The sequence below is a fragment of the Myotis yumanensis genome, unplaced genomic scaffold (genome assembly GCF_028538775.1).
Source record: "Myotis yumanensis isolate MYYU_CA2020_CCGP unplaced genomic scaffold, mMyoYum1.0.hap1 SCAF_2, whole genome shotgun sequence".
Taxonomy (NCBI): domain Eukaryota; kingdom Metazoa; phylum Chordata; class Mammalia; order Chiroptera; family Vespertilionidae; genus Myotis; species Myotis yumanensis.
In genome coordinates, this window is record NW_027223753.1 from 66,297,516 (window position 1) to 66,315,215 (window position 17,700).

Consider the following 17,700-nt stretch of genomic DNA (forward strand, 5'->3'; position numbering starts at 1 on the left):
CAATTGTGTTTTATCTTCTGTACAGCCAACTCAGAGCAGCTGTTCTTCCCTCCCACCACCGTGAGATCTCTCCTGTCAGGACTGCCTCTGGAAGAGCAAGACCACCCTTGCTCAAACAAAACAGAAGTCTGGAATCAGAAGTTCAATCACCTCATGCACATTATTGAGCACCTGTAATTGGCAATGCAGGGCACTGAGGAAGCAGGATAAATGAGACCCATCCCAGCTCTCTGCCTCTCCCAATAGGTCACAATGGCCCCACATGCAGGACAAACTTTTTTCCAAAATATGTGGTGAGAGTATGTGAGCAACAGAAAGGGTAGAACAACATAAGGTCAGAGATATAGGCAGAGAAAAATTGTGAGGGCCTCTTAGGTCCTAAAAAGTTGTTTGGATATTATTTCTAAATACTCTAGAAAGTTATTGGAATACTTATGTAAGAGATTTGTATGATCTGACTTACAAAATACCCAGTATGGGGAGAATTATATAGGTGAATAACAGTGAACCAAATAGGAGAATATTGCAGTTCCAAAGTAAGAAATAATGAGGATTTGGCCAAGGACATAACAGCAAGAACATAGTCTGATTCCAAAGGCACAGCTGTCAAAGTTGTGGATGGCTTGGATGTACGAGGTGATGGAAAGGGAGGAATTAAGGATGTCTCCTCGATTTTGCCCTGAGCAATTAGGTGGAGGTGGTACCTTTTGGTGAGTCACGGAAGAGTGTGGGAGTCTCAATTTGGATAGATATTTGGAAGACCAGTAATTTTGTCTTGCTCATGTTAAGTTTGAGATGCCTTTAAAACATTAAAGTGGAGATGCTGAGCAGATGTTTGGAGTTCAGAGGGAGTCATCAAAGTAGAGATATGGAAGTCATCAATTGGAAAGTCACAAGAGTAGATTTAAATAAGTCGTGTACATAGAGTCATCAATGCATTCAGTAATTGGGGCTAAATGAATTACCTTGGGGAAATAGGATGGACAAAGTTGAGAAAAAGAAGAAGGTTGGGGACATGGAAGAGGAACAACCAGCAGGCAGGAAAAACCTAGGAGAGACGCTCTTGGGAGTCTTTGTCCTCACCTTTAAAAGGGAAGAAAAGAATACTAGCCTTGACTACCATCCCAGGAGAATGATAAAGGTCAAATGAAATACTATAGGTTAAAGAAAGCAATTGAACTTACAAAAGGCAACGTAAGTGGAGAATATATATTTTTAATTATCTCATCTCTGCCTTGTACTAAATTTATAAATTTGAACAAGTTACTCTTCCTCTCATTCTCGGTTTATGAATCTGTGAAATGATACTGGCCCCAAAGCATTTTGTATTATTTTAGAACAAATGAAGTAACATGTGTTAAACACTGAGGTTGACTGGCTTATAGTAGGTGTTTAAAACCCGGTGACTTTGATATGCCTCTTGGGCCTTATGGTCTGCAGGAAAAGAGCCTGGACTTTGTACTCAAATAGGCCTTATTTTAAATACCAGGTCTGCCAATGTACTGGTAGGGTGACCTTCAGAAAGTTATCAAATCTGTCTGAGTCTCCTTCCCCATCTGTAACATAGAGAAAATAATAGCTACCACTTGGTGGCCTAGTGAGGATTAGAGTGACAGGTGCAATGTACCTGGCAAATAGAAACCATTTAATAATGTAGAGTGTTTGTTATACTTATAACATTATCATTGCCTAAGCCACATGGCTGGAGCATAGCACAGCTCAGAATGCAGCTTCCAAATTCCAGCTCTTTGACTGTAAATTCAGTGCTTTTCCCACAGGATCCCATCACTCAGTAAGCACTCTCCAAGCAGTCTGCCTGTCATCTGTAATGAGAAGAAAAACACTTTCCCTACAATTCTAGAACCACCCCACCAACCATCAGTTCACAAACATGACCATCTATGATCTAATGGTTTCCCAATGCCTTGGCACTGAAAATATCTTCCCTGGGAGGAAAAAACAACCTCCTGACTTTTCCCCTGGGATTGTAAAGGTAAATAACAAAACTCTTTTCTTTGACTGCACTGCGTTGCAAGCTAGCAGAAAAGAAGAGTGAATTTCCATGTTTACCCAGAAAGAGGCCATGCTTTCACATGCACCAAACTAAATATTTTAGGATTTTAAAAAAATGGAGTCCTCTGATACAAACTTAATTGCATATTTGATCCATCTATGTTTTGACATTAAAAATTGGTGAGAAAAATAGATACTACAGATTATAATTACTTTTCAATAAGAACTCTGAATTCCTGAGATAAAAGCTGTTTATATGACCATTCTTTTATGATTAGCTATATTCTATCCAAATAATACTTAGTAAAGTGTGTGAATAATATCCCTAACCATGCATATTGTATTTTATATTTACATTTTCAAGGTTTTATTACTATATGATTATTATTCAAATAGTTTTCTCTAGCCAAGTTCTGTATGTTTACTTTGAATAACAGACCTTCACTTGAAACAAATATTTTTAAAATGGCTCCCACACAAGAAAATAAAAAGAAGTGAGATGAAGTTTACTGGTTATACACATATACACGGAGCATGAAATTAAATGTGCTGAAGAAATAAAAAGCCTTTGAAGGAGATAAACTTAGAGTTTGAGTGGTAGATGTAATAAAGCGAGGAATCAAACAAATTCTCTATGAATTAAACTAGGCTACATTTATGCTCTTACTGGAGCCTAAATACATCTGTAGATACTCCGAGTTATTTCAAAAGATGTAGTTTTTACCCATAAGGAATTAATAGGCTAACCAGAAGCAGTGCACACACACACAAATATACAAGATACACACACTTAAAATAATTACAAAACAATATAGAAAAATGTATAAAACATATAGAAAAAAACTTCATTTAGGCTTATTTCTGTAATAAAACCCATAAAGCAAATACACATATATGAAAGGGTACACAAATATCACATTTGATTTATTTATTCTTTTGAACTAACTTGCAGTTCTTTGGGGCAGTCAAAATTGTGTTTGTGCAGAGCACTCAGATCGATGTAAGGTAATCATTCTTCAACCCAGAATGTCCTGACAGTGGACAAGCTTTCAAGGATCCCTGCTCAATCAAGCCCATTGAATAGGCCATGGTGGAGATGCTGCAGGAAATGCTTGAGTCTCTTTAAGTTCATGCATATTTCACCAAATAGCCTCAGAGAAAGATGTTTTTGTAGAAATTCCAATATTCCAGAGAAAATATCAGAATTTTAGAATAGCTTAATAGCCAATTAATATGACTCCCAAGACCTTCGGAGGGAGAGTGATGGGGCAATGGATCACACTTTCGGGGAGGTTGAACAATCTAATAATAACACAGCTGAGATGGGGGAAGAAGAATTATGATTTTGTCCATGAAAAGCCAGCTGAACTTCAGAAAGCTGCTTCCTCTGGATTCTCGGTACCACACAAATGACAAGTGCCAATCCAGTCTTCAATGGAAAGTCTCACACAGGTAATTCTTTGGACCATTTCTAGGTTACAAGAGTTCCTCCATAGAGAAAAGGCCAGTTCCCACACCAAGGCCCGTGAAGAACAGCTACCTTTTTTTTTTACAATACACCACCCCTTTCACTCCATCCAAGTTCTATGCCCTTACCAAGCCAAGACCAAACCCCAGTGCCTCCAGGTCACCCTCCTCTCCTCCCCCTTTCTTGGTTTCCAATAACACTTCCTATGCCACATTATTTGTTCTTCTTATTGAATATTGTAATAAGATGCTTCCTCAAATTTGCCTTGTTCCTTTCCATAGCCTTTCTAAAGCATGGACTGTATTTCATACATGAGTTTATTTCCTAGGGAACCTACCACGGTCCTTTGCATAGCATCTTTTAGATTTCTTCAGGGTACCTATTAAGTGAATCATGAATAGTCATTGAATTGACACTATTGAGTCTTTAATAGTGTTAACCAAGGATAACATCACACTCAGGACTGATGATAGTTGTGAGCATGAAGCTCCTCAAGCAGCAGCAACCATGACAGAAGGTTACAAGGCAAAAAATACAGTGGAGGACACTGGCTGACTGTTCAACACACATCACCGAGTGTCTTCTCTGCGCCTGAACTAAGCTAGGCACTGGGGATAAGATGTGTTGTCAGCTTGTTGCTCCAAAGCACTGGGTGCCTGCAGATGCTCTGGGTCTGATATCTAAAGTCAGTGAATGTCGGGCCACACAATCTCTGAAGTCAGTGATTACAAAGCAGCCATAAATATACAGACAAAAGTTACTCTGGCCCCATCTATAAAACTACGGCTAAATTGCCTAGCCACCCAAATCCGTAAAATGTTTCAGATGATTCTCTAGTTGAGTAGATACTTCTCTGTGAAGATCATCATCGTGTACAGCAATAAATGAAAGCAGGCCCCAAGGATGGCCCAGACTATTCTAATGCAGGCCTGTTTTCACATACTACAGTGAAGACCTATATTTGGTTTGTGAACTTTTTAAAACCATGTTATCTAAGACAAGAAATCATTTTTAATTAACAAAATTTCCTATTGCATTCAGACACTAGGCAAAATTTGTCCATTTAGAAATTTTGTTTAAAATCAATCTAGTTTTTTTAATCAAACTCCATGTAATGTTAGAGAAATCTGAGTCAGGTTTGGGTGCCTCTGGGATAAACCTTTAATGAATATACCCCCTCATGACTAGGAATTTGCAAGAGAATTACACCTTCATCCAGAAACTATTCAATGCCTGATGATTTTTATTTTTTTAATTTGGCTAACCAGGAAAAAAAATTTACCTTGTACAATTTGATATGTTCTGTTCAGGCTGAGACTCCAAGAAACATATAAGATGCAAGCGCATTTGGTCTGAGCCCAACAAAAGATTTCCTGAACTCCTTGCAAACTGGATTCTGTGCACGCACCTCTGATATCTCCTGTTATCTCTATGATTAACCAGGCTAATGGATCAAGTGCATCACATATATGAAATGGCTCATAAAAGATACTGGGAAGTATCATATAACTTCATGAATAATTGTGTTTATAAATTTAGTCCTACCAGTTACAGAGAAACATAAAAGACACTGCATATCTAGGGAGAACCAGCTATGCAATAAAAGATGGATTATCCATTCTTCCGCTGGAATAATTTATTGTTTACAAACTAATACTTCACTGGACCTAGGTAGACATATTCCATAACATCCCAGCTGATATGCTCATATATTTGCATGCTACTCTGGGGATTATTTCTTAATCTGAGAGTCACATAATGCACAAAATCAAGGTTGAAGCTTTGTGTCAGAGAGCAGGGCTGATTGATTAAACTAAGTTCCTTTTTAAGACTAAACTAAGGAATGCCTGAGTTCTGACACTACCTTTCTCAGGGGTATGCAACCCCACTTCATGTATGATATTTTTTCTTCTATTTTTTTTATTCTATAATTATTTATATATGTTTCCAGGTCCTGTGCTAGGTACAGGAGAATAGAGATGACTAAGACATGAATTCATCTTGAGATAAAGGTGAAACTGGCCACAGGTGCACAACAAATGCTCACAAGTCAGTCTCAGTCTGTTTTCCTGGCTCAAAAGCACTCCCCACAACTGAGGTCTTGGACCCACCTCCAGGCTCAGATCTACCTCATACTCTCACTCTCTTTTGTTCTCAGGGTCAGTTCTAGCTATATACAAAAGTGACTGAATACTTAATGGCTGGTTATCAATCTTTCTGGACTTGAGCCACAATTTGCCTTTCAATATTAATAAATGTCAGAGACTAGACGCAGCTCTTTCCAAACATTGTTTGCTCATATACTCAAAATAATCCATCAAAGTATTGTTCAAACCATTTTACAGAAACAAAAACTGAGAATCTGAGAAATGGCATATTAGTCCCTAAGTCACAATGTCAAGTACAGTGGGGCCTTGACTTACGAGTGTCCCAACTAACGAGTTTTTTGAGATATGAGCCGTCTCTCAGTCAATTTTTTTGCTTTGAGTTGCGAGCTAAAATTCGGGTTACCAGCCAGCTTCAGATACCCCACCGCTAGTTGGCGCAGCGAAGGTCACAGTGAACGCCACAACATCAGCCCAGCATCACGTGTCTCACTCGTTCACTTTTTGATTTGACATACGAGTAATTTGAGTTACAAACTCGTAAGTCAAGGCCCCATTGTATATGAGAAATCTAGTCTTGTAGACCTCAGAATACTCCAAGAAGTTCAAGATCTGACTTAAAGCTCAGCTGTGAGTTTTGCTGATACTTTCAGTTCTCATGAATGCTAACCCTTTCCTTCCTATTGCCTGTCCTTCCAAGGATCAATCTTTTAGATTCCTTGTGACTGACACCATCTCCTCCACCTCCCCCAGCCACCATAAAAGACTATTTTTCTGACATAACCACACCCCCAGAAGGTATTTGGCCTTCCAGAAGGAGATCCCACAGCTCCTGCCCCTACTGATGAGGAAATCCAGTGCCAAGTCTCAGCCCCATCCCATCTGGCTGAAGGGCCGTGGTTGACTACCATGATCTTACAGTTTTTAAAATAACACTTTCCTACTCTTTTCTTCAATCTTGTGTAAGAATCAAGAGTACAGAAGTAGCTTGCCCTATGTTCACAAAATGCCAAAAAGGACACAAAGTAGTAACTATAATATCCCCCCTCCAATTATTTTTTTTAGGGATAGCCAGACTTGAGGTTTTGTGAAGATTCTGGACCTCTCATAGCATATCCTGTAGGCCAGTGCATATGGTCTAGTAATTTTTTTTATTAAAAGACAACATTACATTTAGAAGCAAATATAATTGTTTCAATATATTCAGTTCTTTCTTTTTTCTTTCCTCCTTCACATCAATTTCCAAGTAAGTATCAATCAAAACAAACAGAACAGCCCTGGCTGGTTTGGCTCAGTGGATAGAGCATCAGACTGTGGACTGAAGGGTTCCAGGTTACAGTCCGGTCAAGGGCACATGCCTAGGTTATGGGTTTGATCCCCAGTAAGGAACATGTAAGAGGCAGATGATTAATGATTCTCTCTCATCCTTGATGTTTCTATCTCTCTCTCTCCCTTTCTCTCTAAAATATATCCTATCTAATAAAGAGGAAATATGCTAATTGACCCTCATGCTGTCACAAAGATGGTGGCGCCCGCAGCCAATAAGGAGATAATATGCTAATTGACTGTCCCACCCTCACAGATGGTGGCACCCAGAGCCAATAAGGAGGGAATATGCTAATTGACTGCCCTACCCTCAAAGATAGCAGTGCCCACAGCCACAAGATGGCCAGCAGGGGAGGGCAGTTGGGGGCGACCGGGCTGGCAGGGGAGCAGTTAGGCATCAATCAGGCTTGTAGGGGACTGGTTAGGAGGTGATCAGGCTGACAGGCAGAGGGGTTGGGGCAATCAGGCAGGCAAGCAGGTGACTGGTTAGGAGCCAGCAGTCCCAGATTGTGAGAGGGATGTCCAACTGCCAGTTTAGGCCCGATCCCACAGGGACCTAAACCGGCAGTCGGACATCCCCCGAAGGCTCCCAGATTGGAAAGGGTGAAGGGTGGGCTGAGGGACACCCCCCAGTGCACAAATTTCGTGCACTGGGCCTCTAGTGTATACAGAGAGCAGACCTAAGCCAGCAGTTGGACATCCTTAGCACTGCTGCAGTGATGGGAGAGGCTTCTGTCACCGCTGCTGTGCTCACCGGGTGTGAACCCAGCTTCTGGCTAAGTGGCGCTCCCCCTGTGGGAACACACTGACCACCAGGTGGCAGCTCCTGCATTGAGCGTCTGCCCCCTGGTGGTCATTCTGCCGTTCAATCGATTTGCATATTAGCCTTTTATTATATAGGATATATGTGTGTGTGTATATATATATTAGAGGCCTAGTGCACAAAATTCGTGCACAGGTAGAGTCCCTAGGCCTGGCTGGCAATCAGGGGCTGGCAATCAGGGCCGATCGAGGCCTTCCTTTCCCTGGCTGCTGGCTGCCAGCCAGGGCCTTCCTTCATTCCCTGCTGCCCCCTGGTGGTCAGTGCACATCATTGCAAGCAGTCAAACTCCTGGTCAGTCAAACTCCTGAAGGGACAATTTGCATATTAGCCTTTTATTATATAGGATATACCAAACAGAACAAGGACATTAACACAGGGTCTAAAATAATTCTGACCGGAATTAGCGGTTCCACAAATGAAATCTCCTGAATGTCCCTTCTAGATTTTAGGTAGGTCCACCATGATTTCCAATATCATTTACATGCAAATAGCTCCTTTTCTTTAAGGATCCCTAAGAGCTTTATGGAAACCAGCATTTACTATTTCCATTTTATAAAATAAAAATCAAATGTCTAGAGAGGTTGAAGCATCAGCAAAGAACCACAGAGTGACGTGTTAAAAGTTTTGCAAGGAGACCTCCAGAATTCTAATTTCTAAAGCAGTGTTCTATCAATTCATCCATGCTACCACTCATTAAGATGGTACCTCCCATTAAGATGAAGCATAATTATTAAAAATCCTTTTGCTTTCTAACATTAACTACTTTTTTGCATCTCAAGTCTAGTGCCTCACAAAAGCTCGAAAGTGAATTAGACGTTTTATTTAAATGCTACTTAACTAAAAGTTAAGGAGTATAATTTTCTATTGCAGAATAAGAACCGGAGAGACTAATTTGGTGGAGTTGTTAAATTTTACAAAGCTTGAGTCTCAATTTCCTCACAAATATTGTACATTTATTTATTGAAGTGAATGAAACATTTGCTATAAAACTATTCAATGGAAAGTTTTTTAACAAAGCATAATTTACTTTTCATTTACAGAACAATGGAAAGTAGAAGGAAATCTTCTCTAAGGTATTAGAATCATGTACAGTTTCATATTTGACTAAAAAATTATTTCCCCAGCTTGTTTTCTCAACTCTAAGGATATGCAGAAAAGTATCGCTTGCATTCATCATGAAAATTACAGGAAAATGACTGAAACTACCGAGAACATTATTAAATAAAACATACACTTATTATCTCTCTTTTTGTCTCTGTCTTTTATTCTATAGTTTACAGAACATTGGCTCTTCCTTACTAGTCCTCCTACTTAGAAATTAAATTTCACTCTACTCCCAAATGTGAGAAGTCAAAGAACTCCCACACAACATCGTCTGGGGCATTTGAGGGTGAAATCCACACCCAGGCTGCAGATCCAGGCTCACAGCAGCCTACAAAGAATGCAACTTCAATTTAAGTGTGGCAAATGGGGCAGCGACAGGCCTTCTCTTACCCCAACAGATGGCAAGCAGAATCAGAGGTTCTTTGTTCCAGGTGCATTGAGTTTCAAAATGGGGATGGGGCCCATTTCTCCTTATCTGATTATGCATGTGCACAGCGTCTCAACCCAGGAGGCTAAGGCAATGAATATGTGCCCTGATACATTCAATATGATAATATGAAATTAGGGGGAAAAAGAAAAAAATATGTCCTTGTTACCACCAACTATTCATATTCAGATCCAGATCCAGTGAACTGAGCTTGACACTTTAGGCACTTGCCATCTTAATATTTATTCCAGAAAATCCTATCTGAATCCCTAGTCACTTATTCCATGCAAGTGTAAATGTTTAGGGGCATGTAACAAACAATAAGTTGTAGAATCAAAGAGATAACTGATATGATTAAAATACTTTTTTTCTGGTGGAGTACAATACAGCACACATTATAAATGTGTTGCATGTATGTCTGTGCTTTTATGTGTGCATGCTTGTAGGGAACTTCTCAGTTGCACAGGATATGATGATGCCCCCATAAAGACATGGACAGCCATGGAAGCATACTGCTGACTTCAGTGAGCATAGGCTTCTAAGGTAGACACACAGGTGTCAGGTACCGGACCTAGGCAGCAGTAGAGAGGTGATGGTGAGGAGAAATATGATGGAATCAGGACCCAGCAAACAAACAGATGCAGTGAGGGCCAGATGAACTCTTAATAGAGGTCCCAGCAGCAGACAACAGATTAAGACTCTCACAGGAGAGTGGGGTTCCGTTAGACTAATGCTTTTTGAGCAAGGATCAGTATTCATTGTTGTTTTCTCAGGAATAGAATAAGCATACAGCAAATGTTTGCTAAATGAATGAATGAATGATGAATGAATGAGACAGTAAGCAGAGGCATAGGTAGTTAAGACTAGGGAGATCCAACTGTAGGTAACAGAGGCCCAGGTCAAGACTACTCCCAATCAGAATTTGCTGGGAGCAAAAAACTGTGGAACTGACAGGGGGTGGAAGGCACAAGACTGAAATTAGCTATTGCAAGTGAAATAAGTGGACTCAGCGACTCTGAACAGCAGGAGAATTCAGATCCTGAAATCAGCATCCACTGTCAGAGGAATCCAGCAGCCAGGTTGACATGATGCTAAGACCTTGAGCTGGTGAGGGGGAAAATGGCACATGGCTTTGGTTTGTGATTAGACTCTCCTAGGGGTGTGTGTGTGTGTGTATGTGTGTGTGTGTGTGTGTGAGAGAGAGAGAGAGAGAGAGACAGAGAGAGAGAGAGAGAGAGAGAGAGAAGAAGAAGAAGAAGAAGAAGAAGAAGAAGAAGAAGAAGGAGGAGGAGGAGGAGGAGGAGGAGAGAAGAAGAAGAAGAAAAGATAAAAGAAAACAAAAATTAAGAGAATGACTATGGAGCTTTTTCTTATTTCATTTATCTATTCATTCAAGCACCAACTTTTTTTAAATGTCCACTTTGTATTAGTCACTGTTCTGGGCACTGGAAAGACAAAAAGTCAATTACATCTGGAGATTCACAAAGAGAATATGGAAAAACAAACATTGATATATATATATATGTTCCTCCCAGAGCCTGGGAAAGGACCACTGGCATGATAGCAGTAGCCATCAGCACAGTCCATGGGTGGTGGAGGAATGGGCAGAAGTGTCAGATAGTGTGCAGGTCACTACCAGCCGACCCTTCCTCTACCATACAAATACTGTTTCCACTCCCTTGAAAATCATAGATGTCTCTCTTGATAAATCACTGCTTTAGGTCCAGAAAGCAGCCAAATAAAGAAGCAGAGGATGATGATGCAGAGAAAATGTATCTTACTCTATAATTCCTACAGAACTTCTTATAGAAAACCTAATGCTGAGAGAAAAAAATGGCGGAGGCTTAGACGGACGTGTTGGTCCTTCGTCCCGGAGCAGATAGGGGCGAGCAGCTGAAACGGGTAACAACCAGCCCGATCAAGCTGGGGAGGTTCAGCTGAGAGACAGTCTGCAGCCAGGAAAGACAGAGAACTCCTGAAAAATGCGGATGGTTAGAGATTGAGGCTGAAACTTCCCCCTGGGCGCCAGCGCAGCGGCGAGACCACGCCATCTTGGGAAGCGGTTACCTACCGGCATCCAGAGATCGGCTACTAACCCAGCGGCTACTAACCCGGAGGCGGCGACTTGCGGGCGGCGCGACTGCGGGAGCCCAGAGGAGGCCTGCGCCCCTCCACGGAGGGGCGGACACTCCTGGGCGGCCAGCAGAGGCACAGCGACCACACCATCTTGGGAAACAGAGCTGCTTGAGACTAGGATCCTGGCCTCAGCACCACCCAGTCTGATCTCAGATGCATACCAGGACCCTGCAGCCACTGGGGACAGAGACCTGTGACCACAGCTACAGACCTGCAGACATGGAAAGTTCGGAGATCCCTGCTGCAGATCCGTGAGTAGCAGAGCCCATCCCCCCTTCCCCCAGGATCGCGGGCAGTGCCAGAGTAACTAACTGATAGACCTACCCCTTGCCGGGGCCTCAGCGCTGCAGAAACTTTGGCCTGAAAGTGCGCGAGCACCTTAGAACTGATCCTATGCGCACTTCGGGCTTCAGAGCCCTGGGCTGGGAGCAAAAACGCGCACAGCACCAGGAACTAATCCTGTGCGCACTGCTGGCATCAGAGCCCTGGGCTGGGAGCAAAAACGCGCACAGCACCAGGAACTAATCCTGTGCGCACTGCTGGCATCAGAGCCCTGGGCTGGGAGCAAAAACGCGCACAGCACCAGGAACTAATCCTGTGCGCACTGCTGGCATCAGAGCCCTGGGCTGGGAGCAATCGCGCGAACGGGAGTTTGTCCGCCTAGCACAGGCCCAGAAACCCCGTTTCTCAGGGCAGGAGGCAGCACCAAGCACCAGTGACTTGACTGTGTTTCTTATCACCTGCGCCTGAGATCCTGATTTCCTGTGCATTCATACTAAGAGCCAGTGAATCCAATTCCTGGTGCAAGGGCACACAGGGACCCTGATTCTCAAGGTGAGGTTGCGCGAAGCAACAGAGACTCTGATACTGAACTCTTGGGGAACTCTGACTCCTGGCGCAAGCTAGGGGGCTCTGCTCTGGTGCTAAACACGCGTCAGGGGGGCCTCTATTTCAGCACAGTGCAGGCAGGGTCCCTAATTCTAAGGGCACGCGCAAGGCCACATTGAGTGTTGGCAACACTGACACAGAGCGAGCCTGGTTCCCACCAACCAACAACAACCACACATCTTAGTGTCAGAGCTCTTCAGTGACACTAGGGTGGTGGGAGCCTCCCACTGCACACGGCCCAGGCCCACGCAACTCAACCTTTGAACCATCAGGAGATAATCAGAATGAAGAGACGACACAATACCCAGAGGAAAGACAATGAAGAATCACCAAGAAAGGAAATTAATGAAGCTGAAGCGTGCAACATGACAGAAAAAGAATTCAGAATGATGGTTGTACAATTCATTCACCGGATGGATGAGAAAATCAACAACCTATGCAAGAATCAGGAAGAAATGAAAAGTGATATAGCTACAATCAAAAACACCATGGAAAGTTTCAACAGCAGACTAGAAGAAGCAGAAGACCGAATTAGTGAGTTAGAAGATAAGGCAGAGAAACAAGCTCAATCTGAACAGCAACTGGAGAAAAGAATTAAAAAACAGGAGGAGAGCCTAAGGGAGCTTCAGGACAACATGAAACGAAGTAACATACGCATAATAGGGCTGCAAGAAGGACAAGAAGAGCAGCAAGGATTAGAAAATCTATTTGAAGAAATAATGACAGAAAACTTCCCAGATATGGGGAAGAAAAAAGTTACACAAATACAGAGAGTCCCAGGCAAGATGAACCCCAAAAGACCGACACCAAGACACGTCATAATAACGATGGCAAATGTACAAGACAAAGAGAGAATCTTAAAGGCTGCAAGAGAGAAACAGAGAGTTACCTACAAAGGGTCCCCCATCAGATTATCAAACGATTTCTCAACAGAAACACATCAGGCCAGAAAAGAATGGACGGAAATCTACAAAGTGATGCAAAGCAAAGGACTGAATCCAAGAATACTCTATCCAGCAAGGCTATCATTCAAAATTGAAGGGGAAATAAGAAGCTTCACAGACAAAAAAAGGCTAAGGGAGTTCATCACCACCAAGCCAGCAATGCAAGAAATGCTAAAGGGACTGGTGTAAAAAGAAGAAATAAAAAGCCCAGAAAGAAAGCAGCCACAAAAAAATAGAAATGGCTACAAACAAGTACCTTTCAATAATAACTTTAAATGTAAATGGACTAAATGGTCCAATCAAAAGATATCGAGTGGCTGAATGGATAAAAAAACATGACCCATACATTTGCTGTCTACAAGAGACCCACCTCATTAGAAGGGACTCACACAGACTGAAAGTGAAGGGATGGAAAAATATCTTTCAGGCAAATGGAAATGAAAAAAAAGCTGGGGTAGCAATACTTATATCCGACAAAATAGACCTCATAGTGAAGGCCATAACCAGAGATAAGGAAGGCCACTTCATAATACTAAAGGGATCAATACAACAAGAGGATATAACCCTGATAAACATATATGCACCCAATGCAGGAGCACCCACATACATAAGAAAACTCCTGGAAGGTATCAGGGGAGAGATCGACAACAATACAATTATAGTAGGGGACTTTAATACACCACTAACATCACTGGATAAATCCGCTAGACAAAAACTCAGCAAAGAAACAGCAATCCTAAATGACTCACTAGATCAGATGGACTTAATTGACATCTTCAGAACACTTCACCCCACAGCTGCGGAATATACATTCCTCTCAGGTGCTCATGGGACATATTCAAAAATAGACCACATATTGGGTCACAAGCAAAGTCTCCACAAATTCAAGAAGATTGAAATCATAAAAAGCATCTTCTCAGACCACGATGGCATAATGTTAGAAATAAACCACAATAAAAACAACCCAAAATACTCAAACACTTGGAAGCTGAATAGCATGTTATTAAATATTGATTGGGTTACCGATGACATCAAAGAAGAAATTAAAAACATCCTGGACACTAATGACAATGAAAACACAACAATCCAAAACCTCTGGGACACAATGAAAGCAGTCCTGAGAGGGAAGTTTATAGCTCTACAGGCCTACCTCAAAAAACAAGAAAAAATGGTAGTTAATCATCTAACTCTACAACTCAAAGAATTAGAAAGAGAGCAACAAGAAAAGCCCAGAGTGAGCAGAAGGAAGGAGATAATAAAGATTAGAGCAGAAATCAATGAAATAGAGACCAAAAAAACAATACAGAAAATCAATGAAACCAAGAGCTGGTTCTTTGAAAGGATAAACAAGATTGACAAACCCCTAGCCAAGCTCACCAAGAAGCAAAGAGAGAGGTCCCAAATAAACCAAATCAGAAATGATAGAGGCGAAATAACAACAGACCCCAAAGAAATACAAATGATTGTTAAACAATACTACGGACAACTCTACTCCAACAAACTAGACAACCTGGAGGAAATGGACAAATTCCTAGAAAAATACAACATTCCAAAACTCAATCAGGAAGAATCTAAAAATCTCAATAGGCCAATAACGATGGAAGAAATTGAAGCAGTCATCAAAAAGCTTCCAGCAAACAAAAGCCCAGGACCAGACGGCTTCTCAGGGGAGTTTTACCAAACTTTTAAGGAAGAACTGAAACCTATCCTCCTCAGATTACTACATAAAGTCCAAGAGGATGGAACACTTCCAAACACATTTTATGAAGCTAGCATCACCCTAATACCAAAACCAGGTAAAGACAACACAATGAAAGAGAATTACAGGCCAATATCCCTCATGAACATAGATGCCAAAATCCTCAACAAAATCTTAGCAAATCGGATCCAGCAGTACATCAGAAGGATCATACACCATGACCAAGTAGGATTTATCCCAGGGATGCAAGGATGGTACAACATCCGTAAATCAATAAACGTGATACATCACATAAACAAATTGAAAGAAAAAAACCACATGGTCATATCAATTGATGCAGAAAAAGCATTTGACAAAATCCAACACCCATTTTTGATAAAAACTCTCAGCAAGGTGGGAATAGAAGGATCATACCTCAACATAATAAAAGCCATATATGGCAGGCCCACAGCCAACATCATACTCAATGGACAAAAACTAACACCATTTCCCCTAAGAACAGGAACAAGACAGGGATGTCCACTCTCTCCACTCCTGTTCAACATAGTCCTGGAAGTATTAGCCATTGCAATTAGACAAGAAGAAGAAATAAAAGGCATCCAAATTGGAAAAGAGGAAGTAAAACTGTCCTTATTTGCAGATGACATGATATTATACATACAGAACCCTAGAGACTCCATCAAAAAACTACTAGACTTAATACATGAATTTGGCAATGTAGCAGGATACAAAATTAACCCCAAGAAATCCGAGGCATTTCTATATACCAATAGTGAACTTTCAGAAAGAGAGATTATAAAAACAATCCCATTTACCATCGCACCCCAAAAATTAAGATACCTAGGAATAAACTTAACTAAAGAGGTAAAAGACCTCTACTCAGAAAACTATAGGACGTTGAAAAAAGAGATAGAGGAAGACATAAACAGATGGAAGAACATACCATGTTCTTGGATTGGTAGAATCAACATCATTAAAATGTCCATACTACCCAAAGCAATCTATAAATTCAACGCACTTCCCATTAAAATACCAATGGCCTTCTTCAAGGATCTAGAACGAACTCTCCAAAAATTCATCTGGAATAAAAAAAGACCCCGAATAGCTGCAGCGATCCTGAGAAAAAACAAAGTAGGTGGGATCTCAATGCCAGATATCAAGCTGTATTACAAAGCCACTGTTCTCAAAACTGCCTGGTACTGGCACAAGAACAGACATATAGACCAGTGGAATAGAATAGAGAGTCCAGAAATTAGCCCGAACCAATATGCTCAATTAATTTTTGACAAAGGAGGCATGAACATACAATGGAGCCAAGATAGTCTCTTCAATAAATGGTGTTGGGAAAATTGGACAGATATATGCAAGAAAATGAAACTAGACCACCAACTTACACCATACACAAGAATAAACTCAAAATGGATAAAGGACTTAAATGTACGACAGGAAACCATAAAAATTCTAGAAGAATACAAAGGCAACAAAATCTCAGACTTATGCCAAAACAATTTCTTCACTGACACAGCTCCTAGGGCAGTTGAAACTAAAGAGAAACTGAACAAATGGGACTACATCAAAATAAAAAGCTTCTGCACAGCAAAAGAAACCATCAACAAAACAACAAGAAAACCCACCTCGTGGGAAAACATATTTGCCAACGTCATATCTGATAAGGGCTTAATCTCCAAAATTTATAGGGAACTCATACAACTTAACAAAAAGAAGATAAACAATCCAATCAAAAAATGGGCCAAGGATCTAAATAGACACCTTTCAAAAGAGGACATTCAGAAAGCCAAGAGACATATGAAAACATGCTCAAAGTCACTAATCATCCGAGAGATGCAAATCAAAACAACAATGAGGTACCATCTCACACCTGTCAGAATGGCCATCATCAACAAATCAACAAACGACAAGTGCTGGAGAGGATGTGGAGAAAAAGGAACACTTGTGCACTGCTGGTGGGAATGCAGACTGGTGCAGCCACTATGGAAGGCAGTATGGAGGTTCCTCAAAAAATTGGAAATGGAACTCCCATTTGACCCTGTGATCCCACTTCTAGGAATATATCCCAAGAAACCAGAAACACCAATCAGAAAGGATATATGCACCCCGATGTTCATAGCAGCACAATTCACCATAGCTAAGATCTGGAAACAGCCTAAGTGCCCATCAGTAGATGAATGGATTAGAAAGCTGTGGTACATCTACACGATGGAATACTATGCTGCTGTAAAAAAGAAGGAATTCTTACCATTTGCAACAGCATGGATGGAACTGGAGAGCATTATGCTAAGTGAAATAAGCCAGTCAATGAAGGAAAAATACCACATGATCTCACTCATTCATGGATAATAAAGACCATTACAAACTTTTGAACAATAATAGATACAGAGGCAGAGCTGCCTCAAACTGATTGTCAAACTGCAGTGGGAAGGCCAGGGAGGGTTGGGGGGGGGGAGGGAGGGGATTAAGAGATCAACCGAAGGACTGGTATGCATCCATATAACCATAACTAATGGACATAAGACACTGGGGGGTAAGGGAGGGCAGGGGTCTGTCAAGGGCGGGGGGGAAAAAAGGACACTTATGTAATACACTTTGTAATACTTTTAGCGAAAAATAAAAAAAAAAAAAAAAAAAAAGACACAGCCCAGGAAAGTCTGTAAAATAAAAAAAAAAAAAAAAAAAAAAAAAAAAGAAAACCTAATGCTTAAAGTTTTGGATTTTGTTAAGATAAGAAAACATCGTTTCTGCAGGCAAT